An 8,452-nucleotide genomic window follows, 5' to 3' on the forward strand; every position below is an offset into this window, starting at 1 on the left:
AAGATAAGGTCTTGCCATTCACCAGCTGGCTGTAAATTGCTCAAACTGTTTGGCTTTATTTAATTTTCTTGCCTCAGTTTCCTTATTCCACTGGCCCAGGAATTTTCCCAAGAATTACTATGGTGTCTCATAAGGATTAGAAAAAAATAAGCTGATATGATTGCCTCCATAGAAAAGACAGGAACCCTGAGAGCTGACTGCAGAGCAGCACAAAGCCTTCTTGGGAAACAAGTGGAGGAAGATGGGTAACTGGAAAAGCTGGTGTTCGTGCTGCCTGTCACCTACCAGACCCAATAAGCAGAGGCCAGGATTCTATCTTTGTGGGGCTTTATTCAGATGGTCAGCGATCTGAGAAGACAGAGGGTCTGCACCCTAACACCCTGCCTTAAATTCTATTTTCAAATGGCCCTTTTCATAAGGAGGCAAAGTGTAGGAAAGGGGATTAAAATTCAGGGGAAAGTTAATTGGATTTCAGAAAAACTGCAGCATTCTCACCCCGGGCAATGGTCTGCAGCTGTGCCTCAGGCCGTGCTCTTTAGCTTTGTCCTGGACAGTGGTCACCTCACCCTCAAGTACAATGGCTCAGATACCGTCTTGAATTGCTTGCAGTCCTCCTGAGGCGCAAAGGTGGAAAACTGCTTATGGTCTCCTGGAGTCAGTTCCTGGAACAATAGCTTTTACATGCATTGATTACTAAGCTTATTAGCTATTACTTAAGCTAACATTTTCCAATTTTCCAGTCCCCCATCAGGACGACTTGGGGCAGCCAAGTCTCCTCCCCCTTTAAGTTCCCAGAGCTGGAAGATGACAATCTAAAGACATTGCCCCTTCCCAGAGCTGCATTTTAAAGTTAAATTTAAAGGCAAATCCCTGGCCAGGATGTTGTTCAGTGGAGTTGTTACAGAACCCCAGCCTATGCTGTTCTCGAACAGCTGTGGGGTGCTATTGCCCGCTGCCAAGAGGTATAATGCTCAATGCCAGAATTTGATAAAAAAGAAAGGAATTGCTTGTTTAAAAATTATACAGATTTAGCCTTGGTTGGTGTAGCTCAGTGGATTGAGCACAGGCCTGCGAACCAGGGGGTGGCCAGTTCAATTCTCCGTCAGGGCACATGCCTGGGTTGTGGGCCAGGTCCCTGGTTGAGGTTGCACAAGAGGCTGCCACACATTGATGTTTCTCTGTCTTTCTCCTTCCCTTCCCTTCTCTCTAATAATAAATTTTTTAAATATTTTTAAATTATTTTATTGTTCAGTTACAGTTGTCTGCATTTTCCCCCTAAAATCTTTTAAAAATATATTTTTAAAAGTTATACAGATTTAGAATAATGGGAGAATTCTGCTGTTAAGTCCCACTCCCTTTAAAATACCCACAAACGCACAGTCCTGCCTCTCTTTGCCAAACCAGGCCAGTTTCAGAGAATGCCATTCAGACGTACCCTCTTTCAGAAAAGTAGAAACCTGCAGCTCAGCACTCCCGGTCACAAATTCAGCATTCCAGGGATTTCCCATTAATCTGTGCTTGGCTGGGCAGGCCCCAGCAACTCCATAAGGCAGGTTTCCCATCGGGTCTCCTCTTTTTTCCTCCAGCTCTTAACCCACAACCACATGACACCTCCTTACTCCAAACCGTGTGGCACCTCCTTACACACCAGACCACATGGCAGGCCAGTGGGGGCCCTTTTACCCCCTTTAAACCACATCGCCCCATTCATGATTGGTCATCCTAATTTTGAATGCTGACCCAGGGTCCCCTATGTGACTTCATGCTCCACACTATACTGAAGGTCACAGACGCCTTTACCCAGATGGCAGTACAGCTTCTCTTCAGGAAGGACTCGGCTATTTACTTGCCATTGTAATGCAAAGTGTCTTAAAAAGGGTACCGTTTCCTTCCCCCATTCCCCAACCATGGGCTGTGGGGGTTTTCTAGGGGTCATCACCCAACTCTGTACCGTGTTTCAGAGTGGCAACAAGAAGAACGATGACACCAGCTCTCTGGTGTCTGTCTTTAGCTGTCGACACTGAGGATCATCCCCAGCACCCACTCACTACCAGATACAGTAACTGAGAACAGCCCTTACCCCAGCCCAGAAAATGTGTGCTCACAAGCCTAAGTAATCAGAACCTGAGGGGTGTAGCTCTTATAATGATGAGCCCAAAAGGAGTGACATAAACCATTTGAAGCAGAATTATTGAAATTGTTGGACCAGGAAGTTAAAATAAGATAATATTCTCAAAAAGATAAAGGAGAAGATTAGTGATATAAATAAGAATAAGAATTCATTTTAAAAAGTAGACAGGGAGGAGGGTATGGGGGGCTAAATGATAGTGGAAAAAATGCAATAAAGATTAAATGATAAAAAAACAAAATTAAAACAAATAAATAAAAATCAGATATATTAGGTATTAAAAATATTAGTAACATAAAGAACATTAACAATTGGTAAAAATAAAGAATGCACACAGCTAGAGAACAAATGGGTGAGCTGGAAGATCAGATTAAGAAAATGTCCCAAAGAGATAAAAAAAAAAAAGTTTAAAGATGGTGGGGAGGGCTGGGATGGGAGTAAAAGACAGAAAACTGTACTTGAACAACAAATAAAATTAAAATAAATTAAATTATAAAATAAAATAATAGTTTAAAGACATGAAATATTTTTAAATAAGCTACATGACATAAAAGAAGTGTGGCTATCAAAATAATAAGACTTCCCAAAGAAGGGAAGAAGAAAATAAAAGAGAGGAGATAATGGTTGAAATGATGGTGATAAGTTTTTGAGAATTAGAAGACGGTAGAAGACCTCAGACTGGAATGGCTCCCAGAGTGCTACATAGGGTAGCAAAGGGAGAAACAACACATCCAGACTCACTACATGGAAATATAAAAACATCAAAGTCAAACATCAAATGTAAGAACATCAGAATTTTAAACACCTCCAAAAGCAATACAAAGGAACAAGAATTAAGTTGACATCAGACTTCTCAAAAGAAACACTAGATGCAAGATTAACACTCTTAGAGACAGTACTCAAATGAGAAATAAATCACCATCATACCTGAGATATGGAGAGGAAAATTGGTTAAATATAAGAAAACTGATTGTTTTAAAAGGCTGAAGGAGGAGGCAGGGTAAGGGGAGAGAGAGAGAGAGAGAATCGGAATGGAATAGTTGGAGAGCAGTCTCTAGCTGCTGCGATTGTATTTGCAGCTGGACTCTGTCAGCAGATGAGCCAAAAGCAAAAAGGGCTTAGCACAGAATTTTATTAGCAGCACGAGGAAAAGTACTTGAAGGACACAAGAGCTAGCCTTTGGTTGGGGACTTACACAAGAGAAGAATCAGCCTGAATTTAAGAAGTGTAAAATGGTGGGATATTAGAGAAAAGAAACGGCACAACTGAAGGGATATGATGGTATGAAAAAACACTTCTCCTGTTAAGGGAAATATCAAATGACTGGTACACTTAGAAATTATTCAAAGGAATAACAATGAGTAATAACAACAACATTTTAAAAACATTGCCCTGGCTGGTGTGGCTCAGTGGATTTAGTGCAAGCCTGCAAACCAATGGATCGCCGGTTCAATTCCCAGTCAGAGCACATGCCTGGGTTTCAGGCCAGGTCCCCAGTAGGGGCTGTGCGAGAGGCAACCACACATTGATATTTCTCCCTCCCTTCCCTTCTCTCTAAAAATAAATGAAAATTAAAAAATACTTTTACAAAAATAAAATAAATAAATAAAAGCATAAGATGTAGCCCTGGCCAGTGTGGCTCAGTTGATTGGGTGTCATTCCACAAACCAAAACTTCACAGATTCCATCCCCAGTTGGAATGTGTACAAAGGGCAACTAGGTTGAACATCAATATCTTCCTATCCCTTTCTTTCTCCCTCCTTCCCTTCTAAATAAATAAATTTAAAAAAATGAAAATACAGACTGTGTAGCTCAAAACATAAGAAGAAAGTTGTCTCTGTCCAATGGAAAACAAGCAAGAAAAAAGGAAAAAGAACCAAACTACAAAAAGCCTGAGATTTTCCCATGGAACTTGTACTGACCACAAACAGGGTTGCCATATCTTCGGGGTGCAGAGAGAAAGAATGCATGACCACAGAATTGTATGCTCTGCCAAACAGCAACAATCTCTAGCTGGAAGAACTCAGGGAACACATAAGCCAAGGGCTCTTTGAAATCCAGCCGACCAAATGATGAATCAAATAAAGGAGGCAGGAATGAAGAAGGCAGGCTAAAAGGTTTGTTAGTGAGCACTGAGTTTATAGAACTAAGACTACACTTGTATTGGAAATCATGGTTACAAAACAGAATGTAAATACTGTGTATGTCAACATTTTTAAATTAACATGATTATCAGAAATTGGGAGATTTGGACAGGAGAAATGGCAGTTAAGTGTAAATGTACTGTTTTCCTCAGTCTTCTGGCAGAGTACAAAGATTCTGTCTAAAATGAAAACATGTGGAGAAACATTTTTTTAACCTCTAGAATCTTTTACAGATTAATATTTCTCATGATAACAAAAGATTTATCTGAAGTTCAGCAATTGGTTCATTTTCCCTTCAGTATTTTTCCTTTTTGTTATCTCTAAGTAAAACTGAAATACTATAAAGAACAATATTATTGTTCCATTTTTGTAACTTTTTTTCAGTACATCTACCTCTGAGTCCTTCTAACTATGTATACTGATAGAAAGCCAAATGATATTCATTTAATGTTAATGCTTATTTCTGTGTGGCACTTATTAAACTTTTTCTTTTTTCTCTGTATTTTGCTGCATTATTTAACTTATTATTAGTGGTGGTGTTGCTAATGGGTATGAGCCCTGAACATTTAATTTAAGATTTTATTTATTTATTTTTAAAGAGAAGGGGGGAGAAAGACAGGTAAGGGGACACTGATGTGTGAGAGAAACATTGATCAGTTGCTTCTCACATGCCCCCAACTGGGTAGCTGGCCAGCAACCCAGGGCATGAGCCCTGACCAGCAATCCAACCAGCAACATTTTAGTCCATAGGTCGGCGCTCAGTCCACTGTGCTACACCAGCCAAGGCCTGGACATTCTAAAAAAGATGCAGAAAAGATGACCTTGGCAGGTATTTCTCAGAATAGGTTGAAGCAGGACTTGTGGGAAACAGAGAAGACTGGCTCTTATATGGAGGAGATGGTGGTGGGTTTGAAATGATAGGAGGGCCTTTGAAGAAGGAAATAACTGGAAAGATTAGGTATTTATTTTTTAAGTAGAACCAGAACTTGTTGGTCAATTGGCTCTGTGGAGCAAGGGGTAAGGAAGAACCCAAGAAGTCTTCTAGATTTGACTGGAACAACTGAGTAAATTAATAATTATGAGTAAATTAACTAAGCACCATTAATATCGGGGGTTGGATTTGGAGGGAAAACCAAGAGTTTGTTTTTGGACTTGTTCAGTTTCAGACACTGAGATATTCACATAGAAGTTCATTTATTCAACAAATACTGAGCACTTGCTATGTCCTAGGCACTGGGACACTCCAGACAATGAAATCTTCCCTCATGGAGCTTCTGTTGTAGTAAGGAAAAACAATAAACAGCAAGTAAAACATACAGTATTTTGGAGGTTATAAATGCTGTGTAGAAAAAATAAAGCAGGGATAAAGGACAGGGCATGCCAGCCCGCAGGAAGTTTCATTTTTAACTAAAATGGTCAAAGAAGGTTCTACTCAGAGCGACATTTGAACAAAGACCTGAAGTACTTTTTCTTTTCAGCTGAACTGCTATCTTCCAGTAATTCACCAAAATGACTAACACAAAGGGAAAGAGGAGAGGTACCCACTATATCGGGGATATCAAACTCATTTTCACTGGGGGCCACACCAGCCTCACAGTTGCCTTCAAAGGGCCAAATGTAGTTTTAGGACCGTGTAAATGTAACTCCTCGTTACCTAGGGGCAAGGAGCTCAGCACTGCTGCCTCATAGAAGCAAGGTGGAGGGCCGGATTCAGCCCGCGGGCCTTGTGTTTGCCACCTGTACGCTACATGTTCCCTAGGTCTTTTAGAAAACATGGAGTTGTTCCTTTGGTACATACATGAGAATCTAAAAGAAAGGTGGTAGGTAGACATCAAGGGAATGGACACTCTTCAAAAAGGAATGGCCCACAAATGTTACCATGGCAAAACCGAAAGAGTCTACAATGTCACCCAGCATGCAGTGGGCATTGTTATAAACAAACAAGTTAAGGGCAAGATTCTTGCCAAGAGAATTAATGTGTGAATTGAGCATATTAAGCACTCTAGGAGTCGAGATAGCATCCTGAAACGTGTGAAGGAAATGACCAGAAAAAGAAGGAAACCAAAGAGAAAAGTACCTGGGCTCAGCTGAAGCACCAGCCTGCTCCGCCCAGAGAAGCACACTTCCTGAGAACTCATGGAAAGTAGCCTGAGCTGTTGGAACCCTTCCCTATGAATTCACGGCATGGTAAGTGTGAAAAAAATAAAAGACTCCTATGCTGATAAAAACATTAAAAAAGAAATGGGAAAACACTGGTGGATTTTGAGCAGAGGGCAGATATGACCTGATTTACATTTTTAGTTTTTATTTGTAAACAACAGAAATTAATTTCTTGGCAGTTCCGGAAACTGGAAGTCCAAGATCAGGGTGCCAGCATGGTCAGGTTCTGGTGAGAGCTCTCTTTCATGTTGCAGACTGCCAATTTCTCATTGCATCCTCACAAGGTTGAAAGAAGTCTGATTTTTTTTCCACTTGATGTATGGCATGATAATTTAATGGGAAATATTCACAACTGATTTGTTGTTGTTGTTGTTGTTGTTTTAATTTTTTTCCCTTTTTTTATTTTAATCATTGTTCAAATACAATTTTCTCCTTTTTACTCCCAATCCAGTCCCCCCTCCCACCCCAGAAGTCTGATTTTTAAAAGAATCATGCTGACTGCTGTATGTGTATATAAATATATAGTATATAGTCCCTATAAAGGGACAAGGAGAAAAGCTGAAACATAATTAGAAAACTGTTCCAAAAGTCCAAGTGCAAGATGTGCATTATTTGGATCAATGTGGCAACCGTGGGGGGAGAGAAGCACTCGATCTTGGATGCATTTTGAAGGTGGAACTGGCAGGACTTGAAGACAGACTATATGTGGGATATGAGCTACAGAAAGGAAATGTAAAAAATAACATAGGCTATGGAGAGCACTGGTTGTGGGAGTCATAGATAAGACTCAGGGGGCCCCAGCAAACCTAGAAATGGCTACTAAGGAAGCCTGGAGACACTTGCTGTCTGAGCTGCTGCTTGCTGGGAGCCCCTCCTATGCATTGTGCTGCCCTGTGTAGCTTTGTTGACCCCACTGAGCCTCAGTTCTGCATACAGAGGGCTCTGAGTTGACTCATTGCGTTTGAGGAAATGGTTGTAAACTTCACCCTGGAGGAGTGAGCATTGTTGGATTTATCCCAGAAGAAACTCTACAGAGAAGCTGAGAGATCCAAGATGGTGGGGGAGTACGTGGAAGCTACACTAACCTACTCCCCAAACAAGTCTGAAATCACAATTAAATTATAAAGAAATCATCCTGAATAACCAATTGAACATTACCTGGAGAGAAGCCTTATAACCAAGGACAGATAAAAGAAACCACTTCACCTCAACAAGACTGGTAGGGAGTGCAGAGAACAGGTGAGAGCACTGGCTGGGCTCCCATGAGCATCAGCTCATGAAGTTCCAGAGAAATATTTCAGCATTCAGGGGGTTCTGCTGAGAAGCGTGGGGTCTAACCCTCAAGCTGGCTCCCCAGCCTGCAGCACCACAGCCAGAAAGGAACCCAGATAACATCCAGCTGTGAAAAGCAGGGTTTCTGTCTGCCAGGGAGAGATGGCTGGAAATGCAGAGACTCCTAAAGGGTCAATGCACAAAATTTGGTTTGCAGCCACTTACTCTGGGCTCTGGCAGAGAGAGGGCAGAGTTGACTAGAGACACTTGAGTAGAGTCTGGGGTTGGTGGCTGTGGGGAGAGAACTAAAGGAACAGCCACTAGGATCCCTGTGCTGAGTTATTCCCTCTACTGCAGGAGCCATCTTTCTCAGGCAGAGCACTCCTCTCCAAGTGGCTTCAGCCTGAGGGGAAGCAATAGCCCAGCCTGCAGGAATTACTCTGCCCCACCCTGCGGTTCTTAAGCCACCCTGTGGCTACTGATTATAGCGTGATTAGATTAACAACTGATCAGTTTAACAACTAAGGCAGAAAATACAAAGAAGCAGCCAAAATGGGAAGACGAAGAAACAGACCTCAAATGTAAGAAGAAAAGAATTTTCCAGAAGAAGAACAAGATAACGTGGAGGCAAGCAATTCAACAGATAAAGAGTTTAGAGTAATGATTATCAGGATGTTCGATAGTGTGAAAAAGACATACAAACCATTAAAAAAGGACCAGTAAGAAAAAAGGAATGCAATATCTGAAA

General features: G+C 41.3%; 1 pseudogene; it reads left to right on the plus strand.

The window, feature by feature from the left end:
• Nucleotides 1-5,630: 5,630 nt before the first annotated feature.
• Nucleotides 5,631-6,721, plus strand: LOC114489100 (annotated as a pseudogene).
• Nucleotides 6,722-8,452: the final 1,731 nt, after the last annotated feature.

This window comes from Phyllostomus discolor, chromosome 14 (assembly GCF_004126475.2).
Source record: "Phyllostomus discolor isolate MPI-MPIP mPhyDis1 chromosome 14, mPhyDis1.pri.v3, whole genome shotgun sequence".
Classification (NCBI taxonomy): domain Eukaryota; kingdom Metazoa; phylum Chordata; class Mammalia; order Chiroptera; family Phyllostomidae; genus Phyllostomus; species Phyllostomus discolor.